The following is a 12,466-nucleotide window of genomic DNA, read 5'->3' on the forward strand; positions in this document are numbered from 1 at the left end:
GTAAGTTCCTAGGCCATAATATAAGATTCTTCCAAATAAACAGAAAAAGTCAAGTCATGGGTCCTTAGTTCCCATATTTCATGATTTTGCAGTCTGGAGGAACCTGAGAAACATACTGAAATTTAGAATCAAGAGGAAGGAACTGATGTTTCTCCATAGCCTGTTGTGGCAACACCAAGCTCTGCTTTGCCTATGGTATCTCATTTAGGACTCATAATTAATAAGGTTTTTTGTCCTCATGTTCTTACCCTGGCACACATAGGCAGTATGTCTTAAAATCCCTTTCCTTGTTCTAGAGGGCATTTAAGACTAACATATAAAGTGACGTTAGGGCTAGTCTACATTCTACATTTGTTTTGGGTCTAGCTCTTGTTGAGGTCCCTTAGACTAATTGTATCCTAAGAACATCCCAGGATTTCTCATTACAAACTCCTACAGGCTTACATTGGCTTATGTCTAACTCATTTTATCTTGTATTTGGTATCTATAACTGGATTGTAATCTCCAAAGGCAAAAATCATATTTCCCATATAAAATTCCCCTCTTCCTGAGCCTAATACACATACTAAATAAATAGACAATAATATTAATACATAGATCTGTGCTAGATGAAACAATGGCTGGAATAATGCAGATTCTGAAGAAATACCCAAAATGGAAATGATAAGATACAGGAAATGATAAACATCAACAGAGTAGACATGAGAAGGCGTTCTCACAGTGGCTGCTGAGGAGACTAACCTGGTGGAACCAAATGGAATCCAGAGGATGTATGATGAAAGGAAGTCAGCCACGGAAATCTTGGTTTCTCATTCTGTTAGTTAAAAGCTACGTGACCTGTGGAAAAAATTAGTTTTAAACTCTCTGAACTTGGCCCCTCACTTGAATATCTTCCTGTTTACTCCAATATGGGAGGAGGGGAGATAGAGTGAGGTTCAAATGAGAACATGAGTATGAATGTCCTTTGTAAATAATATGTGACTCTTATCTGTTAAGATGTATGCAGGGGAAAAAGAATATGTCCTTATTGTTCAATAACAGGTTTATCATATCACATCACAAGTCCCAGGCTGGCTGACTCAGCGGTACCAAGAGCCCCGGGCTTTCCCGCCTTTTTGTTCCACCCTCCCTGGTACATTGGCTTTTGTTCCTGGGCTCCTCTCCTTGTGGCTTCTCCTGCTACACCTTCACACACTCTTCAAATACAGGATAAATAGTTTTGCCTTAGGGGGTCTCTCTTTATTTGGAAGAAAGAAACCTTCCCTGGGAATACCCCTGTAGACTCTTTATGTTTGGTAGTCCAGAGTTGCTTCATAAGCCAGTGCTTAAACTAGGCCCCAGCAAAGGGAATGACAGTTCCATGTACAAACTGGTAGCCTTGGGCTGGGAGTGTGGCTCAGTGGTAGAGGGCTTGCCTAGCCACATGAGGCACTGCATTCAAACCTCAGCACCACTTAAAAATGAAATAGATATTATGTCCACCTACAACTAAAAAATAAATATTAGAAAAAAACTGGTAGCCTTTACTGACTAGGGTTTCAGAAGCCTTTTAAGACTTGAATATAAAACAATTTAAAAGCATAACCAATAGAAGATAAAATCTTTATATTGTTAAAAATACTTATATTGCAATGCGACACTATATCCTCATTCTATAGTGTAAAAGAATGGACAGATAATATATACTTTTAGAGTGGAAAAATTCATTATGCAGGTCAGACAGTCTCTGTTGCAACTACTTAACTCTGCCATTGTAAGGCAAAAGTAGCCAGAAATAACACATAATACATAACAAAATGGACCTGCATTCCAGTAAAGCTTTATTTATAAAACCAGTGATGAAAGATTTTTTAAAAAGTTGTTTGTTTAAATAAAAACAGAAACAGTGCGAGCCCTTGAAACTCAGTGTGGCTGCTCCCGCAGCACTGTCTGTGTCACCATTTCTTGTTAGAAACAGAAAACCTCAGGCTTTACTCCAGACCTAGTCTCCAAATCTGATTTTACTTTTGTGTGTGTGTGTGTGGGGGGGGTGCTGGGGGATTGAACCGACGGCATTGTACATGTGAGGCAAGCACTCTACCAACTGAGCTATATCCCCAGCCCCCAGAATCTGATTTTAAATAAGATCCTCAGATGATTTGAGAACCCACTGTATTAGAATATTGAATTTGTACAAAGAAGTGTTCTGAGAATTCCTCTCCATGGGGTGTGGAGAGAACTTGCTCTTTGAGGGCTGGATTCTGATTGGCTATCTGCATATCCATTGTAGTTCCTTTGGGACATGGTGAGACTAGAACACTCAAAAGTGCTTTTCCCACACTCTCTAACAGTCGCAACTAAGTCTCCCTGGTGAACTGAGATTTGCCGGATATAAAGCACTTGCACAAGACTGCTTAAGGGAATCACAAGGAGAGAAGCAGGTCAGGTTCTGAGGGTGGCCGGCCCATCCTTTCGGTGACACATTTTGACAGAGCAGATGTGGTCTGGATTGGCAGCTGTAGTGTCAGCTTCCTGATTTGGCTGGTGCCTTTTGTTTGGCAGCTTCCTGGTCCATCCTTGAGGGAGCAGCTCCCTTGGCAGCCCAGTCTGCAGTGTGTTTTGGGGTGTTGTTCCTGGCACCTTGCCCAGCAGTCTGTTTCTTCAGCTCTCCCAATGGTTCTGTAAGCTGTTTTTATTTATTGCTTGACAAATTCTTCTCTTGAACTAATCAGATTGGTTTCTGTTGATTACAGTTAAGAATCTTGACAATTTATTAATTGGGTCTTGGGTTTTTTTCGTGGTAAGTTTTTTGAATTCATGATATTTTCTGGATATAATCCTCTTTTAGAAGAGTGACTAGCATAGATTTTTCTCTCATTCTGTAAGTTGTCTTTTTGTATTCTTTTTTAAATTTTTATTTATTTTTTAGTTGTAGTTGGACAGAAAGGTATTGTACTTTTTTTTTTTAATTCATTTTTATATGGTGCTAAGGATCGAACCCAGGGCCTCATACATGCTAGGCTAGCGCTCTATGCTGAGCCACAACCCCAGCCCCTCTTTTTATATTCTTAATTGCTTCCTTTGCTATGCAGAAGATTTTTAATTTGATGCCATCCCATTTACTAACTCCTGGCATTTTTTTCTGAGCTTTAGGAGTTCTGTTGAGAAAGTTGTTGGAATGTGGATGCTACATTTTCTTCTAGAAGTTGCATAGTTTCTGTTCTAACTCATAGATCTTTGATCCATTTTGAGTTGATTTTTGAGCAGGGTGAGAGAGAAGGGTCTAGTCTCATTCTTCTACATATGGATAACCAGTTTCCTTAGCACCATTTATTAAAAAGACTGACTTTTCTCCAATGTATGTTTTTGGCACCTTTGTTAAGGATCAGATGACTGGGTTTGTCTGTGTGTGTGTTCTATTCTGTACCACTGCCCTGTGTATCTGCTTTTTTATTAGTACCATGACTTTTTATTTTATTTGTTTGTTTATTTGAATGTGAGTGTGTATGCTGGGGATTGAACCCAGGGTTTTGTACTTGCAAGGCAAGCACTCTACCAACTGAGCTGTATCCCCAGCCTCTATGAAGTTCTTGTTCCTATATTTCTGTAGTATAATTTGAATTCTCAACAATTCTATTTTTGTAACGCTTGCTTGGATTTGACATCTGTCTCAGGAAAGCTGGCCTTAGTTGTTGTTACTATTGCTGTTTGTTTTTTGTTTGGTTTGGTGTTATATTTGAATTGCCTTGCCTTATAGGAGTACAGCTAAGATGTAGAATAGATAATAACAGTTACTATGTCCTTGGTTGCAATAGGAAAATGCAGTGAGTGAGTGTGGAAGGATATAGGGTAATGTGCTTACCACTTGTTCCTTGGAAATTTGATTCCGTTCCTCTGTGGGAAAACGGAAGGATAGCGAGAAGTAGAAATGAAGTGTTTATGAAACAAGGAAATGAAATATGCAGCACAGATCATTAAATTATATTCCTCATATACTTAATGTCTTACCTGCTATTCATTATCCTATCTTGAAGTGAATCCTGAACTTGAGATTAAGCCCCTCTGCCATTCTCAGCCCTTACGAATCCTGCCTAACCTTACACATTTTTTTTTCTCCTGCAAACAAAGGAGAGTTCATTTCATCATACCCCATACTTTATTTCAGAATCATTGAAAGGATAAAGAAATGTTAACTGCTTTGATCTTCAAATAAATTCTAAATAAATAAAATGTTGTACACACAATAAAAAAAGAATAGAGGGTAGTTTTTCCAGTTCCACATCCATCAACAGAGGATTAGACTTGAAATCAGGAAAGATCTTTAAAAAAAAATTTTTTTTTTTTTTTTGGTTATAGATGGACAAAATACCTTTATTTTATTTGTTTATTTTTATGTGGTGTAGGGGATTGAACCCAGTGCCTCACTCATGCTAGGCAAGCACTCCACCACTGAGCCGCAACCCCGTCCCAGGGAGGATCTTGATAGGTATTTTTTATTGTCCTTTAAGACCATGTACCTGTAAAATAGAAAGCAATATTTAGAAATTCAGTTTTCAAAATGTTAATATTACTTTAAAATATAGTTAAAACTTAAGTTCTTCTGTGTGCTTGAAGATCTTATTGTTTTGTTTTTAAGCATAGATTTTATAATTGCTTTCAAAAGTCCTTATAAACTGTTATAAATACCTATAACAGTTAATTAATAACCTTCACATTTCAAATGGCATTAATTAATTTAGTGTATATGCTTTTGAAAAACTTCATTTGTCTGATTTAAACAGAAAACTTACAAAGCTCTTTAATTAAAAAAAACAAAAACAAAAACAAAAACTTGTGACTCTTAAACTTACAAATGAGTCTAAGACTCTTCATCCTGCCTCCTCTTTTTTAAGCACGGGGATTGAACCCAGGGACATTGTACCACTGAGCTACATTCTTAGTCTTTTTTTTTTTTTTTTTTTTTTTTAGTTGTAGTTGGATACAATACCTTTATTTTATTCATTTTTATGTTGTGCTGAGGATTTAACCCAGCATCTCGCACATGCTAGGTAAGCGCTTTACCACTGAGCCACAACCCCATCCCCTATTTTTTATTTATTTTTATGTGGTGCTGAGGATCAAACCCAGGGCCTTGCAGGTGCTAGGCAAGCACGCTACTGCTGAGCCTGAGCCCCAGCCCCAGGCCAGCATTCCTAGTCTTTTTGAGAGTCTCATTTAGTTGCGAGGCTGTCCTTGAATTGTGATTCTCCTGCCTTGGTCTCCTGAGTTGCCGAGATTACAGATATGAGTGAGCCCTCTTGCCTGGCCAAGTCTTAGTTTTCTTTAAATATTCCCATACTGTATATAAGCTTGTTAAGATTTCCAACTTAACATCACAAGTTATAAATAAATTATTCAGTAATACTCTTTTAATGTGATATTCTAAGACCGCCAGTCTAACAAATAGGTTGATTCTTACAAACATTACAAAATCATAAAATGTGTGTAGTCTCCTTCCCTTTTTGTTTTGTTTTGTTTTGTTTTGTTTTGTGGTGCTGGGGTCTGAACCTGGGCCTCATGCATGTTCTAGTCTCCTTAACACAAAAAATATCTTACTGTTATTTCGATTCACTTAAACATTTCTATATCTAATTCTAAAATAATATTTCTAGGATTGAAAGATGTTTGCTAGGGGCTGGGGTTGTGGCTCAGTGGTAGAGTGCTCGCCTAGCATTCTTAAGGCACTGGGTTCAATCCTCAGCACCAAATAAATGTAAAATAAAGATATCGTGTTCACCTAAAACTAAAAAATAAATATTAAAAAAAGAAAGAAAGATGTTTGCTCACTAGAAAACTGATCTTATATTTTCTTTCCTTTTTGCGGCGTGGTACCAGGGATTGAACTCAGGGGCACTGGCATGAACCACATCCCCAGCCCTATTTTGTATTTTATTTAGAGACAGGGTCTCACTGAATTGCTTAGTACCCCACTTTTGCTGAGGCTGGCTTTAAACTGGTGATGCTCCTGGCTCAGCCTCCTGAGCCGCTGGGATTACAGGGGTGTGCTACAGTACCTGGCTGATTTCTTACTCTTTAGCTATGCTCACAGTGGTGAGGTCATGTGGAATAAAAGCAGACAACCCTGCTTAAGTACTGCCTGCTGCAACTTCACCAAGGCTTCTGGGTATGTGGTAAAGGTGTTTATTCATACAGAAAAATGTTTGCAACACATTTCTAAGGGATAAAAGCAGGATAAAACAGGATTTATGATGTGAATAAAGGAAAGGGTATATCCATTTGTGTAGACATCATAATAGTTAACACTTATTACACACTTACTGTGTGTGAGTCTGCTCTAAAGCATTTTGTATGATGCAGTGACATTGTAACTGTTATTATCTATATTTGACAGGCGAGGGGAAAAAATACTAAGGATCAGTGAAATTAAATGATCTGCCCAAATTGTGCCTTGTACTCACAGTAGTACTTGAATCCAGGACCTCTAGCTTGAATAACTGTTCTCCTAATGTTGTGCTCCTTGAAAGAATGTTTACCAGAATGTTCACATTGGTTATCTTTGGGTCAGCTTGTAGGTTATCAGATTCTCTGCATTGAACATAAATTTTGTTACTAGAAAAAAAAAATTCCTGCCAGGCACAGTGGCACATGTCTGTAATCCCAGTGGCTCGGGAGGCTGCGGAAGGAGGATCACAAGTTCAAAGCCAGCCTTGGGCTGGAGATGTGGCTCAGGTGGTAGCGTGCTCACCTAGCGTGCGTGAGGCACTGGGTTCGATTCTCAGCACAAAAATAAAATAAAGCTATTGTATCCACCTAAAAACTAAAAAAAAATAAATATAAAAAAAAATTGTTTTTTTATTTTTTTGTTGTTTTGTTTTTTTAAAAAGCCAGCCTCAGCAAAAGCAAGGTGCTAAGCAATTCAGTGAGACCCTGGCTCTTGATAAAATACAAAAAAGGGCTGGGAAGTGGCTCATTGGTCAAGTTCCTCTGAGTTCAATCCCCAGTAACCCCCCAAAAAAAAAAAAAAAAAAAATCCTATGTAAGCATGAATAGAACGAGATTATTAAGTAGTTTATCATGGCATGTTCAGGCCTAGGTATCACTAAACTCTCCCTATTCTTGTTCAACTCAGCTTAAAATATTCAGCATATTGGCTGAATTCAGAAACATAAATCTGTTACATTTGAAACATCATCAACAACACTTAAAGGAAGAACTAAAAGGTTCTCCTTTATAAACTGCCCTCCACATTTTAGCTGCTCACAATCAAAATCCTATTATAGTGACCCTCACAGGGTTAGAGGGACCAGACTTTTTCTCAGGGCCTGCTGTGAGCCTTACAACAGTGCATTCCTAGTCCAGGGCAGTAAAAGCTTGTGTGAACATCCATATGATAGTCTCTGTAGTTATAAAAGAAAGGCACCTCATTGTGTGGTCCTCAGGTGTTCTTTCTTGCTAAGTTCAATGGGAAAGGTAAAACCCTTATCACAGGGGGAAAGAGAAGATGGCTCTGAAACCTTCTGCCTCTGTTCTTGTTACATTCCTTTCACCTCTTCTCACCTCAGTCAAACCAAGAGCATTATCACAAAGATAGAGAACATCTGAAAAGAAAGCAAGAGAAAATTAAGTACATAAAGCATTTGTATACATCCTAATTAGCCTGTGACATAGGCTCAACCTTAAGACAATGCGTACTCTCTCTGAAATCTAACCCTAATGTTGCAGTTCTCTGTGCTTCTCTCTTACTACAATACACTTTGCTGTATGAAACTCACCATCTTCGAAATTTTTTCAAATTAGTGATGTCTCATTATCTTTCCTATACCTCACTATCCTCCCTTAAGCTTTTCATAGACTGTCAGAATTTAGGTAAAATGTATGTATGTAAAAATCTCACAGCATGTTTGACTTAATCAGCCTTATTAAAGAAAAAGTTTGAAAGTCTTGATACCTAATGTGGTATTTATTATTAAGACCATTTCCCTTCTTTAGACAAGTTCTTCTTCTTTTTTTTTTTTTTAAAGAGAGAGAGAGAGAGAGAATTTTTTAATATTTATTTTTTAGTTTTTGGTGGACACAACATCTTTGTTTGTATGTGGTGCTGAGGATCGAACCCGGGCCACACGCATGCCAGGCCAGCGCGCTACTGCTTGAGCCACATCATCAGCCCCCTAGACAAGTTCTTGTTATGTTGTCCTAGCTAGTCTCAAACTCCTGGGTTCAATTACTGTAGTCACTGGGACCAGTGGTCACTGGGCTTGTGAACCACTGCCAAGAAGCAAGTTTATCTCCCTAATGGGACCTCAAGAGTTCAGAGCTGCTGTTTGCTGTGGTACATGCCTGTAATCCCAGCTACTTGGGAGGCCAAGGCAGGGCAGATTGCAAGTTTGAGGCTACCCTGTGTGACTTAGTTTTTTTAAAGGGCTGGGGATGTAGCTTAGTGGTAGATTGTTTGCCAAGCATGCACAAGGCCCTGGGTTCATTCCCCAGTACCACACAAAAAGAGTTCAGAGCTGCTTCTTAATTATCTTCAGTCCTCCTAATCTGTTTTATGGAAGACTGACAAGAGTTTATTGTAACCCTTCTTGGTCTCATTGCATTTTCAGATAAGAGCATAGAAAATGCCATAGTGAACTTTATTTTAAAAATCTGTATGTTTGCTGGATGCAGTAGCATATGCCTATAATCTCAGCAACTCTGGAGATGGAGGCAGAAGGGCTGCAAATTTAAGTTCAGCCTCAGCAATTTAATGAGGCCTTAAGTAACTTAGTGAGATTGTGTCTAAAAAAAAAAAAATAGAAGAGCTGGGGATGCCAGATGAGATGGCACACACCTATGATCTTAGCAGTTTGGGAGGCTGAGGCAAGTGGATCACAAGTTCAAAGCCAGCCTCAGCAACTTAGTGAGATCCTGTCTCAGAATAAAAATAGGCTAGAGATGTGACTCAGTGGTAGGCCTGAGTACTCTGCCCCCAATATATATATATATATAGATAGATAGATACACCCAGTTAAGACCCATATATATGTACGTATTGTGTGTGTGTGTGTGTGTGTGTGTGTGTGTGTATTTAATGCCAATTCCTCTATTATGCATTTCCTGTCGCTGGAAAAAGGATGGTTTTATATTTATATTATAGCAATCAAGAGGGTCCATATGGTATCTCAGAATTGTCTGTAACAGGAAAGCAGAATTTCATGTCTCCTGTTACACAAGAGTATAACATTTAAAGTCTGTGACTACTTGGTAGTAATTTAAGAAATTCTTTTGTCACCTTTTTTTTTTTTTAAGCTCATAAATGTTTAACTGGATGTGGAGTGAGAAAAAGTGAAGGTTCAGTGTAAGCTCAGTATGTGTTTACTTTTTACCAGGCCCAAACAGTTGTGAATAGAAGGTAGATGGTAGGGTGTCACAGAATTTATCAAAGAAATAACATTTTAAAGCCAGGCGTGGTGGCGCATGCCTGTAATTCCTGTGGCTTGGGAGGCTGAGACAGGAGAATTGGGAGTTCAAAGCCAGCCTCAGCCAACTGCGAGGCACTAAGCAACTCACTGAGACTCTGTTTCTAAATAAACTACAAAATAGGGCTGGGGATGTGGCTCAGTGGTCAAGTGCCCCTGAGTTCAATCCCTGGTACCAAAAAAAAAAAAAATTAAAAAATCTAGAACTTTAGTCACAAAATATATGTCATTTAGTAGCAAACTTTAAAATATGAATAATAGCAGGCACAGTGGTGCATACTTACTTATAATCTTATAATCCATACTACTCAGGAGACTGAGGCAGAGGATCTCAAGATTGAGGTCAGCCTCAGCAATTTAGGCCTTGTCTCAAAATCAGAAATAAATTGGGGCTGAGGTTGTGGCTCAGTGGTAGAGCGCTTGCCTAGCATGCATGAGGCACTGGGTTCGATTCTTAGCACCACATACAAATAAATAAAATAAAGGTTTATCAGCAACTAAAAAATATTAAAAAAAAAAAAAAAAACCAGAAATATAAAGGACTTGGGGAGGGGCTAGGGTTGTAGCTCAGCCGTGGAGTGCTTGCCTAGCACATGTGAGGCCCTGGGTTTGATCCTCAGCACCACATAAAAATAAATAAAATAAAGGCATTGTGTCCAACTACACCTAAAAAATTTTTAAAAATTTTTTAAAAAGGACTTGGGATGTAGTTCAGTGGTGAGAGCACTTCTCAGTTGAATTCTAGTTTAAAAAAAAAAAAAAAAGAATGAATTAAGAATATTTTCAATCATTTTATCATAAGTAAAACAGTTTGGGGAATTAGGAGAGGTAAAGTTATAGACCAGGACTCTCCAGCTCTTAAGCTTATAGGGAGGAGGACAGGCAGTTGGCAGTGTGTGTGGGCTTGGCAAAGTATGGAGAGCCTGCCCTAACCTCACGGCAGCCCCTGCTCAGGCCCCGCCAGCTGTCTTGTGGCATCTAAGACCAGGCATATACACATCCATCCATCAAAACATTGTGTTCTGTACCATGACCATATATAATTTTATTCACCAGTTGTACCTTAATAAAGTTGGGAAGGTGAGGGGAAACGTCACGTGGCCAGGTCCTCGGCCGTCTCCAGGGAATCCTGAAAGATGAGTACTCGAGTGAGATCTCCTGATCTTTCAGTGTAGGCAACTGATTTTAAAAAATGTTTTTTTCAAAATGTTAAAGTTGCTTGTGGATTAAAAAAGCAATAACAGCAATAATAATGAAAGGCTAATAATGAAAAATAACTAAAATTTGTTCTTAATTAGGTGAATCAGCTGTGTTCCAGATATCGAGCTCAAACTGAAACTCCAGCCTCCTAGAAGAAGATAGTTTTCCTTTTTTCAGTCTCCTAAGTAATAAGTGAAAGCCAATGAAGGTTTTTAACCTTTGGAATATATTTAACAGAAATGTTAAAATGAGAAAGTATAGGGCTGGGTTGTGGCTCAGAGGTAAACTGCTTGCCTGGCATGCATGAGGCACCGGGTTTGATCCTCAGCACCACATGAAAATAAAATAAAATATACTGTCCACCTATAACTAAAAAATAAATATTTTAAATGAGAAAGTGCATATCTAGTTATAAATTGCTATAAATTAAAAGAGACCATCAGTTAACCCCATTTGTTTGTTTAAAAGCAGGCTTTATTAAGATAACCATCTCTGAATTCTCATTATTTAATTTTTAAAGGATTTTAAATACATGAATATGGATTGCCAGTTTTTAATGTACATGTATGTTTGTTGGACCTATAGATTTATCTTTAACATAGGTATAAAAATAAGTTGGGCAGGGTGGTGTATACCTGTAATCCCTAGCTCAGGAGGCTGAGGCAGGAAGATTGCAAGTTCAAAGCCGGCCTCAGCAACTTAGTAAGACCCTGTCTCAAAATAAAAAATAAAAAGGGCCGGGGATCTAGTTCAGTGGTTAAGTGCCCATGGGTTCAATCCCTAGTGCCAAAAACAAACAAACATAAAACAGGTACAAAAATATATAAAGAATTTTTTTTTAATATTTATTTTTTAATTGTAGTTGGACACAATACTTTTATTTATTTTTATGTGGTGCTGAGGATTGAACCCAGGGCCTTGCAGATGCTAGGTGAGCGCTCTACTGCCAAGCCACAACTCCAGCCCGACAAAGAATTTTTCTATTTGACATTAAAAAAAAAATGGCTGGGTACAAAATAGACATAATACTTATATGCCAACCATATTCAACATCTTGAGCTGGAAACTGAAGCACATTGACATGATGGACGCTGCTTTCCCCAAGACAAATTGCGTGTTCATCAGGATCACCATGACTTTATTTTTACTTGGAAAAAGACATTTTAAGCTCTTTTAGTCACAGCATTACAAAATACAAGTATCTGCCACCTAGTACACTACATGAACTGATTTTATTCTGATAATTCTTTTTTAATTTTTTATTCTTTTTAGGTACACATGACAGTACAGTCTATTTTGACATATTTATACAAACACGGAGTATATCTTATTCTAATTAGGATGCCAGTCTGTGGATATGCATAATGTTCAGATTCACTGTAGTGCATTCATATGTGTACATAGGAAAGTTTTGTTAGATTTCATTCTTTTTTATGATAGAAATAGCTTTATTCTGTTTTATGCCATCTCTAGAGTTTATTTATGTTTTTATTAGTACATTTTAGTTTTACATGAATAATTTATTCTCTTTAAAGGATTTATTGGGAACTGTGGCATAGTCATAAAAATTTCAAGAAAGCCTTTGTTTACCTAACATGGATTGATTTTTTTTTTTTTTTTTTTTTTGACTGCAGTAGTGGGTCACTCATTTCATCCCAGCCATTTTTATTTGGGGGGGGGGGTTGGTTTTGTTTTGAGATTGATTGATCGATTGATCGATGGGCACTTCGTACTAAGCCACATCACCAGCCCTTTAATTTTTTTATTTTGAGACATTATCTTGCTAAATTGCTGGGACTGGCCTTGAATTTGCAGCCCCCCTGCATCAC

At 38.0% G+C, this 12,466-nt stretch overlaps 1 protein-coding gene across 1 annotated transcript in view; it reads left to right on the forward strand.

Annotated features, from left to right (window-relative positions):
- The window catches only part of Nudt3 (nudix hydrolase 3), a 112,751-nt gene that overhangs the window by 57,086 nt on the left and 43,199 nt on the right, over positions 1–12,466 (forward strand). The gene's annotated exons all lie outside the window — the stretch shown is intronic.

The sequence above is a fragment of the Callospermophilus lateralis genome, chromosome 6, assembly GCF_048772815.1.
Source record: "Callospermophilus lateralis isolate mCalLat2 chromosome 6, mCalLat2.hap1, whole genome shotgun sequence".
NCBI classification, from domain to species: domain Eukaryota; kingdom Metazoa; phylum Chordata; class Mammalia; order Rodentia; family Sciuridae; genus Callospermophilus; species Callospermophilus lateralis.